The sequence below is a fragment of the Adiantum capillus-veneris genome, chromosome 22 (genome assembly GCF_014529385.1).
Source record: "Adiantum capillus-veneris isolate H3 chromosome 22, ASM1452938v2, whole genome shotgun sequence".
Taxonomy (NCBI): Eukaryota; Viridiplantae; Streptophyta; class Polypodiopsida; order Polypodiales; family Pteridaceae; genus Adiantum; species Adiantum capillus-veneris.
Window position 1 is genome coordinate 140,100,050 of NC_140952.1, and position 24,112 is coordinate 140,124,161.

Consider the following 24,112-nt stretch of genomic DNA (forward strand, 5'->3'; position numbering starts at 1 on the left):
CCACTTTTAGAGATAATATGACCTAATTATTGAATCTCTTGAAAAGAAAATCACTTTTCGTTCCCTCCAATGTTAACCCAAATCCTCATATTGTGTATAGAAATTTGCTACTTGTTTCGCTCTTAAAAAACTTGCTTAAAGATGGAAACATGCGCATATGGATCTCCTGATCAACTATATTTCTTTGATACGCATTTAGTCACCTTAGAAGGTCGCATTTTTTATTTTTTGCAACCATCCTCATCACTCTAGGTTCTCCACCCATAGCATCTCTCATTTAATCATTGCCGATAGGTGTTCTAAAAGGATTTTGTTCAATCACACTTCCCTTAGGTCTTACATCCCAAATCTTAGTCCTTAATTTTGGTACCCTTGTACTCAATATCATGTCTACGATGGCACTATCATGTCTACGATGGCACTATATGGATGTGTTGACATAGGAACCAAAGAATCCAGGGAACCCATAGGTTTAGGTGCAAACAGATGAGGTCAATTGAAGGAGTCTTCCACATGAGATTTCAAGGAACTCCCTCTCATAGTTTCTGGTTTTGTTGTTTCTGAAACAGTAGGTCTATGCAAGCTAGGGGCGAAGTTGTATTGATGGAGTGGTCCCTCAAAGTACATATAGCCCTTGAGCTCATTATGACTCAGTGAAGAATACTTATGACCGTTGTTGTCAAACATGATAACTTGCGTGTCTCTTTGATTTCAAATGACAATGCAAAAAAGTACTTTTGTTCAATCAATGATCATGTTTGAAGAATCATTTAAAGAGAAGGATTGTTGAAAGAATATCTTTTGTTCCTCGTGGGTAGCGAGATGATTCCGCAGTTAGCGAGATTAAGCTGAGGTTATTGGCTCTCTTTTGTTCCTCGCGGTTAGCGGGATTCCTTGTAGGTATCGGGATGCCTGGTGGTTAGCAAGATGCATCACGTTTAGCGAGATGCCTGGCGGTTAGCAAGATGACTCACGGTTAGCGAGATGGGAAGGTTGTGCAATTTGCGGTTAGCGAATTAATCCTTTGCAAAGGCTCTATTGGTTAGATAGAGAAAATCTTCTAGTAGCGGCAAACTCATAAGACATTGCAAAAGTTGTTTTTGTTGAGAAATAGGGTTGTTCATTAGTCCTTGTTTGAATTGTTTTCTATTGTTTGAAGGGGTGTATAAAAGTATATGTACCTAGAATTAATTAAGGAACACTATTTGTATATGTAAAACAATGTGGTAGTAATTAGAAAAGAAGCTAAAAAGTGTGAGTCTAGGGTGGAAAGAGGCGGATGGCTCAGGTTGCCAGTCAAGGATGGGTGGTATCGATTAGTCAAGAAACTCTCCACGCTCTTTTATTAAGAGAAGTGAAATTAGAGACTCGTTGTGCCAAGAGTCGAGAAGTCTCAAATATACGTGCCCCTGAAAGCTATGGACCGACTAGTCGGGTACTTTTCACAAGATTACTAGTAAGTTTACACTATGTCTCATATCATATTCAGGGTTTATGAATGGCAGTCGTGCCTCTTAAACGCGGGAAAAAAGTGTCGCTTATGGATTCTGAATATGTCAATAGGATTTCATCTTTATGTTATAGAAAATAGCTTCCATTTGAACCCTTGATTTATCGACCTGTCCTGTGGAGTATGACCCGTTACAACCATGATCACTATGGATAGAGGACTTCCTCTCCTCTGTTGCTCGTATCTCTACTTTGTGGAAATGGAGTAGGGTGTCGTCAACGAAACTTGAGAATAAAGGAAGGCCATCTATCAAGTCGCCCTAATCTTCCGAGGTTGGGGACTTCACCATTGGTATCAGAGCTTAGATTAAAAAGATTTATTTAGCTACTTCAAGATCCCTCATGTGTATGGTTATTATACCCATTATCGGACTCGTAGAGATATTACGTTATGCCGATTGACGTGTACCATAGTTATGGTTGAAACCTCTATTATGTTTTCTCATTGAGAGATCTTTTGTAGACCCCTATATGACATTTTGATGATTTTATTAATAGAAGATTGAGTTGTTTTTTTTACAAAGAAATTGTTTGACTAGTTAAGTCATGAAAGTGAGTTTGTTTGGTGGATTGAATGAGCCATGACTGGTTAAGCCACATGATTGAGATAATCATGGCTACTTAAGTCATGTGATTGAGTTTTAATGGATCAGATAAGTAATGATTGGTTAAGCCACGTGAATGAGACGTGACTGGTTAAGCCAGGGGAAGCAAAATTATGGTGGAAAGAACATTGTCGTGACATGGGAGTGTTGGAGAACTCTCAGAGTTGGCGGGAAATTAAACAAGCGGTGAAGGAAAGATACTTACCCCCTGCCCATTTAGCGATAAAGATGAATGAGTTCTTTAGCTTGAAATAATACAGTTTATTCTTGGAAGATATACTACTCAAAGTTTGTAAGGCTTAGACGTTACTCACCGTCAATGACCATAGAGCAGAAAGTAGCTCTCTTTTGTCAAGGTTTAAGAGAACCAATGAAGTGATAAAGATGAATGAGTTCTTTAGCTTGAAATAATACAGTTTATTCTTGGAAGATATACTACTCAAAGTTTGTAAGGCTTAGACGTTACGCACCGTCAATGACCATAGAGCAGAAAGTAGCTCGCTTTTGTTAAGGTTTAAGAGAACCAATTAGTTCGTGATTAGAAGCTTTAAAATCTACCACTATACAAGATGCTTTACTACAAGCTAAACCTCTGATGAAGGAACAAGGGATTACAAGAAGAATTGAATAGAATCAAAGCTTTAGAGATACACAACCACAAAGAGCTTATGCAGCTAATGTGTAAAATCCTTCACACTTGAAAGTTCGATGCTTTGAATGTGGAGAGTTGGGACATTATCGGAACTCTTGTCTACGATTTACTAATGGAGCAGTAGTAGCAAGTGAAGCAAACTAAGGACACCACCCTTTTGGATATAATGATAGTAATTAGAGTAGGAGTATCCTCACTTTTTCTCGAGATGAGGACATCTCGAATCCCTAAGCTGGGGAGATTGTAATGTACCCAACATTTTTTGATTCAAGTATTTCATTTACTTTGCAAATATTTGAAGTTTGTAGTTTATTAAGTCAAAGAGCATTGCAATGAAACGGTCGGATTGAAAATTAGACTCTAGAACTACTAATTATGATCCTTATTCACTTGAAAACAATAGGTTTATGAAAAACTTAAGCCTCAAAACTGGATCTAAAGATAGGAGTTGACCTTTTAGAAAAGAGAGATCAATTTTAGGAAAAAAGGAGTTTTTTTAGAAAAGAAAGAGGAGGGAGTTAAGTCAGAGTTCTTGTCTTAGAAGCCAAGCTTTTTTAAAAATTCGAGAATAGAAATCGCGCATTAGAATCCACGTCCTCAAATTTTTTTAAAAAAAAGCCACGAACTTGCACGAATTTATCTTTCATATTCTTAGCTTATGCTTTTGGCTCTTGAGAGCCTATAAAAAGAGCCCTCTCCCTTTACTTTGAGGATACACACTCTCAGAAGCGGAAGCTCTCTTGCCTTGATGTCGGAGTTATCTTCTCTCCCTCAAGCTCTTACCTTCAAGCCATCTCCATCTCCAAGTCTTCTCTACCATCGTCGTGTTGTCCTTTGGATACTTGAGTTCTCTTTCTCTCTTTCCCTTTTTTCTACCTCGTTACGATGGCCCCGAAGTGAGTGACCTGAATCTTGAAGGATGCTCATGTTGTTCTATCTCCAAGTAAGGTGCAAAAGAAGGTATTATCTACTCCAATCGTAACTCAAGCAGAGGTATTGACTTTGAAAGACGGTGAAATTGTGCAATCTCAAATGTGGGAGGTAATCGAACATGTCGCTAATCTGGTAAGACAAATTTATAATTCTCCATTGTTATTCATGTTGGCTTGGAAAGTCAGGCATAGGGAACCCCTTAAACCATCCAAGAAGCGTGATTCTATCACAAGAAACAAGCATATGTTTTTATAGATTAGTGAAAGAACCATTTGATCAATTGTCACTATTTGTTAAATTGTTACTGTTTGATACATTGTTATTGTTTGATAGTTGTTATTGATTGATATGAAGAATTGGTTGATCATGTTTGAAGAATCATTTTAAGAGAATAATTGTTGAAAGAATATCTTTTGTTCCTCGCGGGTAGCGAGATGATTCCACGGTTACCGGAGATTAAGTTGAGGTTATTGGCTCTCTTATGTTCCTTGTGGTTAGCAGGATTCCTCGCGGGTAGTGGGATGTCTGGCAGTTAGCAAGATGCCTTACGGTTAGCGAGATGGGAAGGTTGCATAATTTGCGGTTAGCGAATAAATCCTTTACAAAGGCTCTTTTGATTATATAGAGAAAGTCCGTGGGTAGAGACAAAATCATAAGAAATCGAAAAAGTTGTTTTTATTGAGAAATAGAGTTGTCTTCATTAGGCCTTGTTTGAATTGTTTTGGTATTGTTTGAAGGGTTGTATAAAAGAATCTGTATCTGGAATTAATTAAGGAACATTGTTTGTATATGTAAAATAGTGTGGTAGTAATTAGAAAAGAAGCTAAAAAGTGTGAGTGTGGGGTGGAAAGTGGGGGCTAGCTCAGGTTGCCAGTCAAGGATAGGTGGTCTCGATTAGTCGAGAAACTCTCCACTCCCTCTTATTAAGAGAAGTGAAATTAAAGACTCATTGTGCCAAGAGTTGAGAAGTCTCAAATATACATGCCCCTGAAAGCTATGGACCGATTAGTCGGGTGCTTTTTACAAGATTACTAGTTAGTTTACACTATGTCTCAAATCATATTCAGGGTTTATGAATGGCGGCCGTACCTCGTAAACGTGGAAAAAAAGGCGTCGCTTATGGATTCTAAATATATCAATGGGATTTTATCTTTATGTTATAGAAAATAGCTTCCATTTGAACCCTTGATTTATCGACCTGGCCTGTGGTGTATGACCCTTACAACCATGATCACTATGGATAGAGGACTTCCTCTCTTTTGTTGCTCGTATCTCTACTTTGTGGAAACGGAGTAACGTGTCATCAACGGAACTTGAGAATAAAGGAAGGCCATTTATCAAGTTGCCCCAATCTTTCGGGGTTGGGTACCTCACATCATATCTGCTCTTACACTCTGTCATGCACATGTAGTTATCCATAGTTTTGCTTATCACTACTCACAACATCGATCAACTTTGGTTGCACCATTATTTCCCAACCCCCTTGTTGAACATTTATATTCAACAAAAAGCATGCTTATTGAACTTTAAAACAACACCACCAAACCAAACCAAACAAATTGGAAAGGTATGTACAAAGCTCTATCTCCACTATACATCACCTCTTTTAGGTGGATTGCCAACCCCATTGGTCACAACCTAATGCACATCATGCACCAAACCTCTGTCAAACTATAGTGTGAGCCGTACCCCATTCACCGTGTGCCTAAGAAGCTTGCCATTCGATCACACCAATTGGTAGGTTCCATTAGGAAAAGCTTTTTGCACCTTTGTTGGCATATATTTCCGCGAGCGAATGCTAGCATAGCGAGAACAAAATCAACAACTCTATGTCAGCCAAGGATGGAGTTCAACTTGTAGGTGCATGGAAACAAGGAGATAGATATCAATCACCTACTCAACCTTTTAAGACAATCTCTACTCAAGGAAACCAAATCTAGACGTTCTATGCACTTGTGAATACAACTCAACCTACAATGCTCATGATGGTGTCCTTTAGGGTTTTCACCATATAAGATACACTTATTCTATCTCCTTCCTTGGCGGTGTCATAGATGGGTAATTGAGCCAGGTGGGATGTTTTTTCAAGATTCTGGTGTAGTTTACCTATGTGCATACACAAAGGACTCTGCAAAACAAAGTGTCATCCCTGATGTTTTTGGGGGCTTCTGCCAAGTACTTTAGAAATCAGGGGTACTTGAGGAGCCACGCTTTTCTCCACTTTGTTTGGGAGTCTACTATCTTCTTTGCAGTATCTGAATCTTTGACATCTCCCTCACAAACTGATTTTGTTGCTTCCACCTTGACTCTTTTCTTGATCACCAGCACTTCATTGTTTAGGAGAGGGTATGGGAGTGAAGGTTGCATCTATCCTCCCTAAGCACATTTGTGGCAAGTCCTTGGACTCCTACTGATGGACTCCTAGTGAGTGTAACATTTGTGTCTCCCACTCCAAGGAAGCCTTGTGGTCTTCACATGTGGATTTTTCAATTAGAGTTTGGAAGCGTGTCTCCTTCTGTGCAGTTAACACTTGCTCTCCTTCCTCATGTGGATGTAGCTGTTCTTCTAGGTGTTGTAGATCTTTTGCATCTTCAAGAACTTCCAAGGGCTCATCTCTGGCATTAATCCCAAGGTTGTTGGGCCCTGATTCTATTTCTTGTGTCCTTGCTTCGGCTATTTCTTTTTGTAGTTATGTTATCTGTTGTTGAGAAAGTCTATCTTTCTTTGTAGCTTCTTTTGCTTGATCTACCAATAGCTCTTGCAAAGTAGCTAACTGTCGTTGGAGCTCTTTGTGTTCTTTGTGGAGCTCTTGGTGTTGAGCCTTTATTCTTTCCTTTGCGGCTAGGGACCTTCCACCATATGCTTCTTTGTCTTTGTTCTAACTGTAATTCCTTTTGCATGGCATTGATTTGTGCTTCCAAATCTTGGATAGCTTGACTATTTGCTCCTGAAACTGCCCGTGCAGCCCTCGGGGTTTCTCTGAGTCTCTTGATTATCAAGTCTTGGAGTTCTATTTGTCTTTCAGCTCCAGCACTTCATCTTTCGCTTCTTTTAGCTCATCCTCTACTCCTTTCTTTTCTTCCTGGAGATTCTTTACTTCCCGTGAAACCTTCGCTATTTGTATTGTCAAATTGTCTCTTCGCCCTCTGCATCTCTTACTGTTGTAATGAGAGTCTCAAGCTATTTTTTTGCTTCTTCAGATTTTTGATTTGTAATGTAGATCATGCTTGAGAGGCGATCATGTTCCATGTGCATATTTTCTTCCCTGGTATGCAATATACTTTTTTCTTCAACCAATGTTAGAGACCATGTTTGATTCTGTCAAGTACTTGATATGCGGCTCTCACATCCTCTCAATTTGCTATAACCAAACTTCTTGTTGATGGCCTGGGGATTGGGCCAAAAAAGGGAACCTTGTGTTCCATACTCAACATGACTCCTGCTAGAGGTGCTCTCCATGGTCTGGCCAATGGTCTCCATTGTCGTACATGTGGGATTTGGATCAACCTTGGCACTCCAGGCTATGGGGAATATCTTTCTTGTGCTCTTCTCTGTGTTTCTTGATCTAGTTGTGGTCCTTTTGATCTATCAGCTCTCATCTATTTCGTAGGAATATCCTTTCTCTCTAGCTCATGTCTGGCAGCCCACAGTGGGGTCGGAGTGTCATTAACCACCATAGAAGCCTCTGTCAATGTGTATCCAGCTTGAAGGAGGTCCTCATAAGTGTCCCTTTCTTCTTTTTCCTTGTCTCTTGGTGGAGGTGCTGCCTCTTCTGTCTTTTTGGTGAGTGTTGTGGTTGTGATGTAGAGGGATTTGGACTTGGATGAGGAGTAGAGGATCTTGGTGGTGAAGGTGGTGGGGTTACATTTTGTGTCTGGTCACCTTCTTGACCCTTCTTGGCTGGATTCTCTGGCATTTCTTTCAGCTTTCTCTTCATATCTTGTACCTCCTGCATTGTGAAGGGCTCTAAATTGTATTGTTTGATCACCTTTTTAGTTTCTTTAGAAGATCGGATGTAATGATTGAATTGATCCTCTAGAGGTCTTGAAGAGCTTCCTCTAATTTTTGTTGGGTCTGGTACCCAATACTCCTCAAAGTCTCCTTTGAGTGTTTGTTTCTTCCATGAGCTGCTCAATCAACCTCTCGATCCGAGAAGATTTTTGGATGCGTGTCTCTTGGGGCTTGATTCTTTTGTCATCAATATCTTAACCTTCTTCTTTGGGGGTTCCTCAGGCTCTTTCTCCGGTACAACAATCTCTAGCCTTCTCCAAAGCCATGTGATGAACTGGTGGGGCTACTACTATTACTGGCTTAACTTCTGTATCCTTCTTTAACTTGAACCACTAATTCAGGGTTGGTGGATTGGTCCACTATCCTCTTGCACCAAAATCTTCATATGCAATCTTTGTCAGTGTTTCGACACCTCCAATGTACTTGGGCTTTTCTATACCCATGCTGACCACTTGCTCATGCAGATATTGGGCATAATTCACTTCTTTGGGCACACTGCTTTTCAATGTCCAAGTTATTGTAGTAGCCACAGCATGGGGAGGTGTGGTTTACTTTTGTGGCTGCTTGCTACAAACATGGAAGTATTGGTTGTACAACTTGCAGATATTTGCAGCTCTCGGGTCTACCAGGTCAGCAAATGTCTGATTGGGTTTCTTTTGAGAGTAGAACTTTACTTCATCTCTTCTTTCTCTAATGGAGCTACACTTATTGTGGAGCCTCAATGCATCTGCTATCGTTTGAGGTGTAATCATCATCTTTGTCTTCTGTCCATCCAAAGCAATAATCATTGCCTTTCCATCTTTTTGGATTGAGCTGACTAGCTTGTAGACTCTCTGCATATCTACATCCGTTGTTGGTGATGCTGTGAAGAAGTACAAATCTGCTCTTTCTAGTAGCTGAGTGAGTGTTTCTTCTTTGTTTGCATATTTTGACATTTCTCGTGGATTCATTGGGATATCCATTAGATTTCCTTGCACGTCTCTCAATGTACCTTGGTACACTGTCAATCCTTTCCTTTCCAATGTGGCTTTATCTACCCAAGCCTTGGCTGGCTTCAGTGTCTCTTCTAGTAGTGTGAGGCTCACTGGCTACACTAATGTCCTTCAAGGACAGCCTCTTCTTCTTAGTTGGTGATTTGTTGGCTTCCATTGATCTTGCTGGCACTCCAAGTGCAAAAGTTAGTGTTGTTTACAAAATCTAGCACTTTCTCAATTTTTGGCTATCCAAATAACTTCAAAATTCAAACACAGGCTAATTAGGACCGGCCTAAAATGCTATGCATGTGGTCAAAAATGCATTTTGGGTGCAGATTCATGCTGTGAGACATCATATGTGTATGATATCTAGGTTCTCAAAAATGAGTGATGCCATATATGTGCATAGCTCATATAATGTATAATATAGATACATGCCTTTATGATGTCTAGGTGCTCAAAAATGAGTGATGTCCTATATGTGCATAGCTCATATCATGTAAATCATGGATATATGCCCGAATTTCAATTTGGATGTCATTTGGACAAGTTGTGACCATTGGAAGTCCTTTCACGCTCTAAAACTGAATTCTGGCTTAGTTTTGAGCAAATGTGGTTCAAATGGGGTGAAACTTGGTAGATCCTCTCATAATCATGGTAAAGGCTTAGAAGAGGTCAAGTTAGCTTCCAAGTTCCTTTTCAGGCTAGTGAGACATCATACATGTATCATGTCTACTTTGTTCAAAATGGCTTAAACTTGTAGTGTAGCTGGGCCTTAACATGGTTTAGACTCATGTGATGTTAGAATTTGATTTGGTTTTCTTCTTATGTATTTGATAATCAAGTATAGAGCTTGGGATTGCAAAACCTGGGTTTAGATGTGTATACGGAATCAAAACTTGATTAGACTTGGGTTGTCGCGGTTAAGATTAATACGATAAACGAATTGGAAGTGAGAAATCCCCCTAGAATAGTCCTTTGGCCCATACTTCATCTGTAGCATTCTCAAGTGATGGCAAATCCTTTGATCATTTTAGATTTTGAGTAGGAGATGAGTCATGTGTTTGGGGCCATAGAATGTGTCTTTTGCCGAGATTTTTTTATTTTAGGCTCCAACTAGTCACAACCTTGCTCAAACATGTCCAATAAGTGTTAGAGTTTCCAAAATCACAATAGCATGTCAACTCAAGGGATCTAGACATTAGACGCATATGATGTCTACTTTGGCAGAGGTAGCTCGTGATGTGTATATGGCTCTAATGTGTGCAAATATGAATTTGGACTAGTGCTTATGAGCCCAAGGCCATAGAAGCAGTTTATGAAACTTTCATTTGAAAAATGGTAAGGGTGGTGATCAAAACATGCCCAAAGGTGCCCAAAGTTGGTGTAGAGGTTATATATACCATGCTTTACAAATCTGGATGTTGAGAATGTCGACAAAACTCCTCCATTATTACATGTTTAGATGTAATGTACCCAACATTTATCCATATAAGTCATTTCAGTTATTTTGCAAAGTAATTGAGATTCTCAATTTTGTGAGTCATCATGAGTTTATCAGAGCAATCGAATTGAAAATCGGGTTCAAAATATATTTATTTATGATCTTTCTTTATGTGGAACAATAGGTTTATGTGCGAACCTAATCTATGTGTAAAGAAAAAGCTTAGAGATAGTATTTTTAAGAAAGAAAGAGAGGTGAGTCAAAATTAGGATACTCCTTTTTTCCTCTCTCTCAAGATAGAATGGGAACTTGTAATTATAGAGCTTTTTAAAAATTGCGCATAATATTCGCGAACATCAAAAGAAAAAAAAAAATTTAATCAGCCGATGACGCGCGAGCTTTTCCTTCTCCTATTGAAACCCTCTCAGTATTCTTAGCACCCCCCTAAGGCCTCCTATATAAAGGACCCTTCTCCTCTCACTTTGAACACACACATCTACAAAAGCGGAAGCTCTCTTGCAATGACGCGCAAGAGGGAGCCTCTCTCCCTTAACTTCTCACCTTCTATCCATCTCCCTCTCCAATCATCGACCTGCCGTCTCCCAGTTTTTGAACACTCTCTCTCTCTCTCTCTCTCTCTCTCTCTCTCTCTCTCTCTCCAACAACGCGCTTTTCTTTTCTCTATTCCGAAGCTATGGCTCTGAAGCGTGTAACGCAAAGTTTTAAGAACGCCCATGCTGTTGCACCACCAAGGAAGGTGGGAAGAAAGGTGTCTACTCCGAAAGTATCTCATGCGGAAGCATCAACTGAAGAAGAAGTCGAAGCCGTCCAACCTTCAGCACATGAGTTAGCCGCACGCGCTCCAAATCGGGTAAGACAAATTTATAATCTGCATTACTATTCATGTTTGACTTGGGAAAATAAGCAAAGGGAACCCCTTAAACTATCCGAGAAACGTGATTCTTTCACAAGAAACAAGCATATGTTTTCGTAGATTAGTGAAAGCACTGTTTGTTGAATTGTTATTGCTTAACACATTGTTATTATTTGATAAGTGATTTTTGATTGATATGAAGAATTGGTTGACCATGTTTGAAGAATCATTTAAAGAGAAGAATTGTGGAAAGAATATCCTTTGTTCCTCACGGGTAGCGAGATGATTCCGCGGTTAGCGGAGATTAAGATGAGGTTATCGGCTCTCTTTTGTTCCTCATAGGCCTTGTGGTTAGCGGGATGCCTCGCGGGTAGTGGGATGCCTGGCGGTTAGCAAGATGCCTCACGATTAGCAAGATGGGAAGCTTGCGCAATTCACGATTAGCGAATAAATCCATTGCAAAGCCTCTATTGATTAGACAGAGAAAATATGCGGGCAGTGGCAAACTCATGGGCAATTGGAAAAGTTTACTTTGTTGAATAATAGGGCTCTCTTTATTAGGCCTTGTTTGAATTGTTTTGGTATTGTTTGAAGGGTTGTATAAAAGAACCTGTGTTTGGAATTAATTAAGGAACACTGTTTGTATATGTAAAACAGTGTGGTAAAAAGTGTGAGTGTGGGGTGGAAAGTGGAGGCTGGCTGAGGTTGCCACTCAAGGATGGGTGATCTCGATTAGTCGAGAAACTCTCCACTCCCTCTTATTAAGAGAAGTGAAATTAAAGACTCATTGTGCTAAGAGTCGAGATGACCCTAATCTACGTGATACAAAATTACTATTTAGTTTAGGCTAAGTCTCATATCATATTTATGGTTTATGGATGGCAGTTGTGCCTCTTAAACGTGGGGAAAAAGGCGTTGTTTATGGATTCTAAATATTTCAATGGGATTTCATCTTTATGTTAGGAAACAACTTCATTAGAATCCTAGATTCATCGACCTGGCTTGTGGCGTATGACCCTTATAACCACGTAAATGATGGATAGAGGATTTCCTCTCTTCTGTTGCTCGTATCTCTACTTATGGAAATAGAGTAGGGTATCATCAATGGAAAAGGAGAATAAAGAAAGGCCATCTATCAAGTCGCCCCAATCTTCTTGAGGTTGGGGACCTCACAATTGGTATGAGAGCTTAGGTTAAAAAGATTTAGTTGGCTACTTCAAACTTCCTCATGTGTATGGTTTCTATACCCATTAACGGACTCGCAGAGATATCACGTTATGCCGATTGACGTGTACCATAGTTATGGTTGAAACCTCTACCCATGGAGAGATCTTTTGTAGACCCCTATATGACATTTTAATGATTGAGTTGTTCTTCTATAGAGAAATTGTTTGACTGGTTAAGTCATGAAAGTGAGTTTTTTTTGGAATATTGAATGAGCCATGACTGGTTAAGTGATGTGATTGGATGACCCATGACTGGTTAATTCATGTGATTGAGATAATCATGACTGGTTAAGTCATATGATTGAGATTTGACGGATTGGATAAGTCATGATGACTGGTTGAGTCATACGACTAAGTTTTGATAAACTGGTTAAGTCACGATTGGTTAGTTCGCGTGATTGCGTTTTAATGAATTGGATAAGTAAGGATTGATTAAGTCATATGATTGAGCTTTTAGTGGACTGGATAAGTCTAAGTTTGGAAAGTACCGTATTGATTTGAGTTATTATAAACGTTGATGTACACTCAGGATAATCCTCAAATCATTTCTACATTGGAAAACTCTCAGAACGATGCTATCTATACGGAGATTCAAGAGAAGAAGTTGTTGCTCAAACAAATGCAATCACCTTCTTTTAAAGGAGAGGGTGATGATATTGAGAACAATGCAGAGATATGGATCGAAACTATGGATGATTACTTCTCTACTGCAAGGAACACACCTGCAAACCGAGCGATGCTAGGGATGTTTTGCCTCTCTGGTGAAGAAAAAGTATGGTGGAAACAACATTGTCGTGATGTGGGAGTGTTGGAGAACTCTCATAGTTGGTGGTAAATCAAACAATCCTTGAAGGAAAGATACTTACCTCCTGCCCATGAAGCAATAAAGATGAATGAGTTCTTTAGCTTGAAACAATAAAATATATCCTTGGAAGAGTACTACTCAAAGTTTGTAAGACAAAGACGTTACGAACCATCAATGACCATAGAGGAGCAAGTAGCTCGTTTTTGCCAAGGTTTAAGAGAAACAATTATCTCGCTATTGGAAGCCCTGAAGCCTACCACTGTACAAGATGCTTTACTACAAGGTAAACGTTTGTTGAAGGAACAAGGGATTACAAGAAGAATTGAGCGGAGTCAGAGCTTTAGAGATACTCAGCCACAGAGAGTTTATGCCACCAATGTGCAAGATTCTCGACGCATGAATGCTCGATGATTTGAATGTGGAGAGTTGGGACATTATCAAAACTCTTGTCCACGACTGACTAATCGAACAACAATAGCAAGTGAAGTAGACTAAGGACACCACTTTTTGGATATACTGATTATCGAGATAGTAATTAGAGTAGGAGTATTCTCACTTTTTCTCGAGATGAGCGCATCTCGAATCCCTAAGTTGGGGAGATTGTAATGCACCCAATATTTATCCATATAACTCATTTCAGTTATTTTGCAAAGTAATTGAGATTCTCAATTTTGTGAGTCATTATGAGTTTATCATAGCAATCGGATTGAAAATCAGATTCAAAATATATGTATTTATGATCTTTCTTTATGTGGAACAGTAGGTTTATGTGGGAACCTAATCTATGTGTGGACAAAAAGTTAAGAGATAGTATTTTTAAGAAAGAAAGAGAGGTGAGTCAGAATTAGGATACTTCTTTTTTTCTCTCTCTCTCACGATAGAATAGGAACTTGTAAATATAAAGCTTCTTAAAAATCGCGCATCAGATTCGTGAACGTCAAAAAATAATAATAATAATAATCAGTCGCAACGATGCGTGAGCTTTTCCTTCTCGTATTCTTGAAACCCTCTCAGTATTCTTAGAACCCCTCTAGGGTCTCCTATATAAAGCACCCTTCTCCTCTCACTTTGAACACACACATCTACAAAAGTGGAAGCTCTCTTGCAACGACGCACCGGAGGGAGCCTCTCTCCTTTAACCTCTCACCTCCAAGCCATCTCCATCTCCAATCATCGACGTACCGTCTCCCGGTTTGTGAACACTCTCTCTGTCTCTCTCTAACAACACGCTTTTCTTTTCTCTATTCCAAAGCTATGGCTCCGAAGCGTGTAACGTGAAGTTCTAAGGACGCCCATGCTGTTGCACCACCAAGGAAGGTGGGAAGAAAGGTGTGTACTCCGAACATATCTCATGCGGAAGCATCAACCCGAAGGAGAAGTCGAAGCCGTCCAACCTCCAGCACAAGGGTTAGCCGCACGCGCTCCAAATCCGGTAAGACAAATTTATAATTATGCATTACTATTCATGTTTGACTTGAGAAGCTAAGCATAGGGAACCCCTTAAACTATCCGAGAAACGTGATTCTATCACAAGAAATAAGCATATGTTTTCCTAGATTAGTGAAAGAACTGTTTGATAAATTGTCACTATTTGTTGAATATTTATTGCTTAACAAATTGTTATTGTTTGATAAGTGTTTTCTCATTGATATAAAGAATTGGTTGACCATGTTTGAAGAATCATCTAAAGACAAGAATTGTGGAAAGAATATCATTTGTTCCTCACGGGTAGAAGATGATTCCGTGGTTAGTGGAGATTAAGCTGAGGTTATCGGCTCTCTTTTGTTCCTCGTGGTTAGGGGGGTACCTCAGTGGTAGCGGGATGCCTCACGGGTAGCAAGATGCCTCGTGGTTAGTGGAATGCCTCGCGGGTAGCGGAATGCCTGGCGGTTAGCAAGATGCCTCATGGTTAGCGAGATGGAAAGGTTGCGCAATTCGCGGTTAGCAAATAAATCATTTGCAAAGGCTTTGTTGGTTAGATAGAGGAACTCTGCGGGTAGCGGCAAACTCATGAAAAATTGGAAAAGTTTATTTTGTTGAATAATATGGCTTTCTTCATTAGGCCTTGTTTTAATTGTTTTGGTATTGTTTGAAGGGCTGTATAAAAGAACCGATATTTGGAATTAATTAAGGAACATTGTTTGTATATGTAAAACAGTGTGGTAAAAAGTGTGAGTATGGGGTGAAAAGTGGGGGCTGGCTCAGGTTGCCAGTCAAGAATGGGTGATCTCGATTAGTCGAGAAACTCTCTACTCCCTCTTATTAAGAGAAGTCAAATTAGAGACTCATTGTTCCAAGAGTCGAGATGACCTTAATCTACGTGATACAAAGTTACTATTTAGTTTAGGCTAAGTCTCATATCATATTTATGGTTTATGGATGGTGCCTGTGCTTCTTAAATGTGGGGAAAAAGGCATTGTTTATGGATTCTAAATATCTCAATGGGATTTCATCTTTATGTTAGTAAACAACTTCATTAGAATCCTAGATTCGTCGACTTGGCTTGTGATGTATGACCCTTATAACCACGTAAATGATGGATAGAGGACTTCCTCTCTTCTGTTGCTCGTATCTCTATCTATGGAAACAGGTAGAGATACGAGCAACAGAGTAGGGTATCGTCAATGGAAAAGGAGAATAAAGAAAGTCCATCTATCAAGTCCAAATTCTGTGGAAACAGAGTAGGGTATCGTCAATAGAAAAGGAGAATAAAGAAAGTCCATCTATCAAGTCACCCCAATATTCTCGGGGTTGGGGACCTCACAATTCGTATCAGAGCTTAGGTTAAAAAGATTTAGTTGGCTACTTCAAGCTTTCTCATGTGTATGGTTTTTATACCAGACTCGTAGAGATATCACGTTATGCCAATGGACGTGTACCATAGTTATGGTTGAAACCGCTACTATGTTTTTCCATGGAGAGATCTTTTGTAGACCCCTATATGACATTTTTGATGATTGAGTTGTTTTTCTACAGAGAAATTGTTTGACTGGTTAAGTCACAAAAGTAAGTTTTTTTTGGAAGATTGAATGAGCCATGACTGGTTAAGTCATGTGATTGGATGACCCATGACTGGTGAAGTCATGTGATTGAGGTAATCATGACTGGTTAAGTCATATGATTGAGATTTGACAGATTGGATAATTCATGACTGGTTAAGTCATACGACTAAGTTTTGATAAACTGGTTAAGACAAGATTGGTTCGGTCATGTGATTGAGTTTTAATAAATTGGATAAGTAAGGATTGATTAAGTCATACAATTGAGCTTTTAGTGGACTGGATAAGTCTAAGTTTGGAAAGTACCCTATTGATTTTAGTTATTATAAACGTTGATGTACACTCACGACAATCCTCAAATCACTTCTACGTTGAAAAACCCTTAGAACGATGCTATCTATATGGAGATTCAGGAGAAGAAGTTGTTGCTCAAACAAATGCAACCACCTTATTTTCAAGGAGAGGGTGATGATATTGAGAAAGATGCAGAAGTATGGATCGAAACTATGGATGATTACTTCTCTACTGCAAGGACCACACCTGTAAACTAAGCGATGCTAGGGATGTTTCGCCTCTCTGGTGAAGCAAAATTATGGTGAAAATAACATTGTCGTGACATGGGAGTGTTGGAGAACTCTCAGAGTTGGTTATAAATCAAGCAAGCGGTGAAGGAAAGATACTTACCTCCTGCCCATGAAGCAATAAAGATGAATGAGTTCTTTAGCTTGAAACAATACAATTTATCTTTGGAAGAGTACTACTCAAAGTTTGTAAGACAAAGACGTTACACACAATCAATGACCATAGAGCAGCAAGTAGGTCGCTTTTGCCAAGGTTTAAGAGAACCAGTCATCTCGCGATTGGAAGCCCTGAAGCGTACCACTATACCAGATGATTTACTACAAGCTAAACCTTTGATGAAGGAACAAGGGATTACAAGAAGAATTGAGCGGAATCAGAGATTTAAAGATACTCAGCCGCAGAGAGTTTATGCCACCAATCTGCAAGATTCTCGATGCTTGAAAGTGGAGAGCTGGGACATTATCAGAACTCTTGTCCACGACTGATTAATCGAACAACAATAGCAAGTGAAGTAGACTAAGGACACCACTTTTTGGATATACTGATTATCAAGATAGTAATTAGAGTAGGAGTATTCTCACTTTTTCTCGAGATGAGGACATCTCGAATCCCTAAGTTGGGGAGATTGTAATGTACCTAACATTTATCCATATAACTCATTTCAGTTATTTTGCAAAGTAATTGACATTCTTAATTTTGTGAGTCATCATGAGTTTATCAGAGCAATCGGATTGAAAATCAGGTTCAAAATATATGTATTTATGATATTTCTTTATGTGGAACAATTGGCTTATGTGGGAACTAATCTATGTGTGAAGAAAAAGCTTAGAGATAGTATTTTTAAGAAAGAAAGAGAGGTGAGTGAAAATTAGGATACTTTTGTTTTCTCTCTCAAGATAGAATACTAAAATTAGGAACTTGTAAGTATAGAGCTTTTACTAAATCGCGCATAAGATTCGCGAACGTCAAAAAATAAAATAAAATCAATCGGAGCCTTTTATTCTCCTATTCTTGAAACCCTCTTAGTATTCTTATCACCCCCCTAAGGCCTCCTATATAAAGGACCCTTCTCCTCTCACTTTGAACACACACATCTACAGAAGCGGAAGCTCTCTTGCAATGACGCGTAGGAGGGAGCCTCTCTCCCTTAACCTCTCACTTTCAAGCCATCTCCATCTCCAATCATCGACGTGCCATCTCCCGGTTTGTGAACTCTCTCTCTCTCTCTCTCTCTCTCTCTCTTTCCAACAACGTGCTTTTCTTTTCTCTATTCCGAAGCTATGGCTCCGAAGCGTGTAACGCGAAGTTTTAAGGACGCCCATGCTGTTGCACCACCAAGGAAGGTGGGAAGAAAGGTGTCTACTCCGAAAGTATCTCATGCGGAAGCATCAACTGAAGAAGAAGTCGAAGCCGTCCAACCTTCAGCACATGAGTTAGCCGCATGCGCTCCAAATCGGGTAAGACAAATTTATAATTCTGCATTACTATTCATGTTTGACTTGGGAAAATAAGTAAAGGGAACCCCTTAAACTATCCGAGAAACGTGATTCTTTCACAAGAAACAAGCATATGTTTTCATAGATTAGTGAAAGCACTGTTTGTTGAATTGTTATTGCTTAACACATTGTTATTATTTGATAAGTGATTTTTGATTGATATGAAGAATTGGTTGACCATGTTTGAAGAATCATTTAAAGAGAAGAATTGTGGAAAGAATATCCTTTGTTCTCACGAGTAGCGAGATGATTCCGCGGTTAGCGGAGATCAAGATGAGGTTATCGGCTCTCTTTTGTTCCTTATGGTTAGCGGGATGCCTCGCGAGTAGCGGGATGCCTCGTGGTTAGGAGGATGCCTCGCAGGTAGGAGGATGCTTGGCGGTTAGCAAGATGCCTCGTGGTTAGTGAGATGGGAAGACTGCGCAATTCGCGGTTAGCGAATAAATCCTTTGCAAAGGCTCTCTTAGTTAGACAGACGAAGTCTGCGGGGGTAGCAGCAAACTCATGAGAAATTGGAAAAATTTATTTTGTTTAATAATAGGGATGTCTTCATTAGGGCTTGTTTTAATTGTTTTGGTATTCTTTGAAGTGCTGTATAAAAGAACCTGTGTTTGGAATTTAATTAAGGAACAGTGTTTGTATATGTAAAACAGTGTGGTAAAAAGTGTGAGTATAAGGTGGAAAGTGGAGGCTGGCTTAGGTTGCCAGTCAAGGATGAGTGGTCTCGATTAGTCGAGAAACTCTCCACTCACTCTTATCAAGAGAAGTGAAATTACAGATTCATTGTGCCAAGAGTCGAGATGACCCTAATCTACGTGCTACAAAATTACTATTTAGTAGGCTAAGTCTCATATCATATTTATGGTTTATGGATGGCGGTCGTGTCTCTTAAACGTGGGAAAAAAGGCGTTGTTTATGGATTCTAAATTTGTCAATGGGATTTCATCTTTATGTTAAGAAATAGCTTCATTAGAATCCTAGATTCATCGACCTGGCTTGTGGCGTGTGACCCTTATAACCACGTAAATGATGGATAGAGGACTTCCTCTCTTCTGTTGCTCGTATCTCTACTTGTGGAAATAGAGTAGGGTATCGTCAATGAAAGAGGAGAATAAAGGAAGGCCATCTATCAAGTCGCCCCAATCTTCTCGGGGTTGGGGACCTCACAATTGGTATCAGAGCTTAGATTAAAAAGATTTAGTTGGCTACTTCAAACTTCCTCATGTGTATGGTTTCTATACCCATTAACGGACTCGCACAGATATCACGTTAGGCCGATTGACGTGTACCATAGTTATGGTTGAAACCTCTACTATGTTTTTCCATGGAGATATCTTTTGTAGAACCCTATATGACATTTTAATGATTGAGTTGTTCTTCTACAGAGAAATTGTTTGACTGGTTAAATCATGAAAGTGAGTTTTTTTTGGAGGACTGAATGAGCCATGACTGGTTAAGTCATGTGATTGGATGACCCATGACTGGTTAAGTCATGTGATTGAGATAATCATGACTGGTTAAGTCATATGATTGAGATTTGATGGATTGGATAAGTCATGACTAGTTACATCATACGACTAAGTTTTGAAGATCTGGTTAAGGCACGATTGGTTAGGTCATGTGATTGCATTTTAATGAATCGGATAAGTAAGGATTGATTAAGTCATATGATTTCAAGATAGCCAAACACGACTAATCATAAAAACTCAGCGAGCGGTAAATAAAGATTTGCCAAAGATCATTAGGCAAAATTTGGACTCACAAAGGGGCCCTTTAAGGAGTTCGACTTTACCTCTCTCTACCAAAACGGTCGCATGGATAAATTTTTGCAAACAAACTCCAAAGTTGGCGGAGGTTTGACAATTAGAATGTCCTCTTCAAGCTCTATCTACTGATATATAGCACGCCATGAGATTCCTCATATTTTAGAAGATTCTTTTTTTTATTTACTTAGATTTCGACAGAGTTGTCACATCATAGGTGAATCAAAAAAAGAATCTTCTAAAATATGAGGAATCTCATGGCATGCTATATATCAATAGATAGAGCTTGAAGAGGACATTCTAACTGTTAAACCTCCGTCAAATTTGGAGTTTGTTTGCAAAAATTTATCCATGCGTCCGTTTTGGTAGAGAGAGGTAAAGTCAAACTCCTTAAAGGGCCCCTTTGTGAGTCCAAATTTTGTCTAATGAGAGGAGGTGAGAGAGAGGGGGGGAGCACAAAAAATCTTTTGGCAAGAAACCTTGGTGAAGGACAAGGGAGGTAGCAAAAAACATCTTTTGGTAAGAAACCTTGGTGAAGGGCAAGGGACCTTTGTTAAGATATAGGAAGAGGGAGATGAGGGTGAAGGGCAAGGGACCAATGTAAAGATAAAAGGAAGAGGGAGAGAAGGGGTGGGGGGTGTGTTGAATTACAAAAAAGAGAGGGAGGCGGTGGTGTGGGAGGAAGGCTTTTTAGAGAGAAGTTTGCCAAGATTGGGTGCATTAAGCCAACAAATGACTGGTTTAGAATAGAGTGGGGGTTTGGAGCTGCTTTCTAACACTTTAGAAAGAGGTTGGTTAATGGCCCAACGGGCTAAGTTGAGGGTTCCATTAACCAACCTCTTTCTAAAGTGTTAGAAAGCAACTCCAAACCCCCACTCTATTCCAAACCGGTCATTTATTGGCTTAATGCACCCAATCTTGGCAAACTTCTCTCTAAAAAGCATTCCTCCCACACCACCGCCTCCCCCTCTTTTTTGTAATTCGACACACACCCCACCCTCTCTCCCTCTTCCTTTTATCTTTACATTGGTCCCTTGCCCTTCACCCTCATCTCCTCCCTTCCAAAGAGAGATCATTCATCCTCTCAATCCTTGCCCAAGCCTTGCCCCTTTTTTCTCCTTCCCAAGATCCACAAACCTACCCTTGTAGGCCATCCCATTTGTTTCTACAAGGGTTATATCTTAGAAAATGCCTCTAAGTGGTTACATGTGCAACTCTTCCCCATCCTCTTAGCAAAAAAACAACACCTCAAGGATTCACATTCTCTTATCCTAGAACTTGCCTCCATCCCTTTTTCTCCCCATGTTGCTCTCTTTACCTTTGACGTAGAGTCCCTTTACCCTAGCATTCCTATCCCTGAAGGACTCTCCGCACTAAACAATTCTATCCAAGGTCTCTTTCCCTATCCTAAGGTCAACTTCATCTTATCCCTAGCTTCACTCATTCTTAACCACCATTATATCTCATTCAAGGGCAAGTTCTCGCATCAGGTTAAAGGCACCACCATGGGGTCAAAATTTGCGATAGTGTATGCATGTCTTTTTCTTTGCTCCTTGGAGGAGGGCGGTAGCCTTGTCTTTTCCCCTTCCCTCCTATACTTTAAAAGGTTCATAGACGACACCTTTGGAGTTTGGGAGGGCCCCCCCTCCAACTTGGAAAAACTCCTCCATGCATATGGGCATCCTCTCCAAGATCATATAAAAATCACTCCCTTCATCTCCTCACAAGAAGCCTTTATTTTGTACATTTATTTCTTCAAAAGCCCCTCTTTCTACACTAGGGGTATTTTGGACACACATTGCCACCAAAAAATTCTTAACTCTTACAATTATATCCCATGGAAATCTTGGCACCCTACCCCCCAAAAAATTGCTTTTATCTTGTAGGAACTCAAGAGGTATATCATTAGGGAAAGTACGCTGGAGGGATTTATCTCAATTCGCAAATTTTGTTTCTCCAGGCTAAGGGCTAAAGGCTACCCTTCACCCTTTTTGAAGGCATGCTTTCTCTACGTTACCTATGCCTCGAAGCCCGCCCTCCTTCAAAAGGTCAACCACAAGAAAAACCCACCTTCCATTGTAAAAATCCCCTTCTCTCCCTTTACCCGCCCCCTCAACTTAGCCTGTTCCATTAACCAACCTCTTTCTAAAGTGTTAGAAAGCAACTCCAAACCCTCACTCTATTCTAAACCGGTCATTTGTTGGCTTAATGCACCCAATCTTGGAAAACTTCTCTCTAAAAAGCCTTCCTCCCATACCACCGCCTCCCCCTCTTTTTTGTAATTCGACACCCCCCCCTCCCCCCCCTCTCCCTCTTCCTATATCTTAACAAAGGTCCCTTGCCCTTCATCAATGTTTCTTGCCAAAAGATGTTTTTTACTACCACCGCCTCACCTCCCCCTCTTTTCTGTAATTCTGCACCCCCTCCCCCCCCCCCCCTCTCTTTTTGAATAAAAAGCTTCACCCATATCTCCATCTTTCTACACCTTAACCATGGTTCCTTGCCCTTCACCAAGGTTTCTTGCAAAAACATGGGTCCTTTACCAAGACTACAACCAAAGGAATTTTTTGCTACCTCCTTTTTTGTACTACCCTCTTTGTTCTCCAAATTCTGGGTCAAAGTCACCATCTTTGGTACCCTCTTATAAACACTCTTAAATCCTCCCCTTTTCCCTCCTTTTCCTACCCCTTTTAAAGCTAGTTATTCCCCATTAAAGAGGCCTCCTCCTTTTTTCCTTTGTACTTATTATCTTGGGAAACCCTCCATATGGCACCTATATAAACCCTCTTGCACCTCCTGTAAGGTTTACATCACTGAAGAGCTTAATTGCAAAATGCATTTGATGTAAACCACATTTGCATAGTTTCCCCTTTCCCTCCTCCCCCCTACTTTGGTGCTCCCCCCCTCTCTCTCACCTCCTCTATTTTTGGCAAATCTTTATTTACCGCTCGCTAAGTTTTTATGATTAGTCGTGTTTGGCTATCTTGAAACCAAGAACACATTAAGATCACTCCCTTCCTCTCCTCTCATGAAGATTTTTTTCTAGACATATACTTCTTCAAAGGACCCTCTTTTCTCTCTGGAGGGATTCTTGACACTCACTGCCACCAAAAACCTCTTAACTCTTACAACTATATATTGTGGCAGTCTTGGCACCCTACCCACCAGAAAATCGCCTTTATTCTAGCAGAGCTCAAGAGATATATCATTAGAGAAAGCTCGTTAGAGGGTTTTATCTCTATCCGCAACCTCTTCTTCTCCCGACTTAGGGCAAAAGGCTACCCTCCACCGCTCTTAAAAGCTTGTTGCCTCTATGTTTCCTATGCTTCCAGGCCCTCTATCCTTGTCAAAAGTAACCACAAGATTGCCCCGCCTTCTATTGTCAAAATCCTTTTTTCTCCATTTTACCCGCCAACTCAATCTAACCCGTTCCATCAATCAACCTCTCTCCAAGATTTTGAAATTCAACTTGGAACTCCCTCCCTTTCCTAAACCCATTATTTGTTGGTTGAATGCTCCCAACCTTGGCGACCTTCTCTCAAGTTAGAGCCTTTCTCCCCCTTCGCCCTCCCCCTCCTACTTATCCCCCTTGCCCCTACTCTAAAGATGCTAACCATACGAATTTCCTCCCCCCCCCCGTCCCTTTCCTATGTTAAATTGGGGTCATAGTCCTCTTCTCTTTATACCCCCTTGTAATTTGCACTCTTTAAACCTCCCCCTTTTTTGTCCTACCCCTTTAAAGAGTTAATTTTTTCCCCATTGAAGAGGTCTCCTCGTCTTTATGCCATGTACTTGTTCCCTTGGGAAACCCTCCACCCCTCTCTCTACTGGATGCCTATTAAAACCCCCCTACACCTCTTGTTTGGGTTACACCACTGATGAGCTTAATGTGAAACGCATTTGATGTTAACCCTTTTGCATAAAATTCCCCCTTTCCCTCCTCCCTTCCACTTTTTGGCTCTCCATTTCTCTCATCTCTTCCTAATTTGGCAAAATCGCTTATTTTCGCTCGCGGTAAGTTCGTGGGTAGTCTATTAGGCTACCGTTATAGTTTGCAAGAGTATTTTTTTACACTCCTTGATGTACAGCGTAGCTCCATTTTTTGCCTCTCACTCTCCATCCAAGCACACCCTTCCACTTAACCCGACTCTGTAAACCGCGTGTGTGCGAACCCTTAGTTTTTCTGAAAGCTAATACTTTTACTTCCGGCCCATTTTAATTGACAGGGCTTCTCAATTG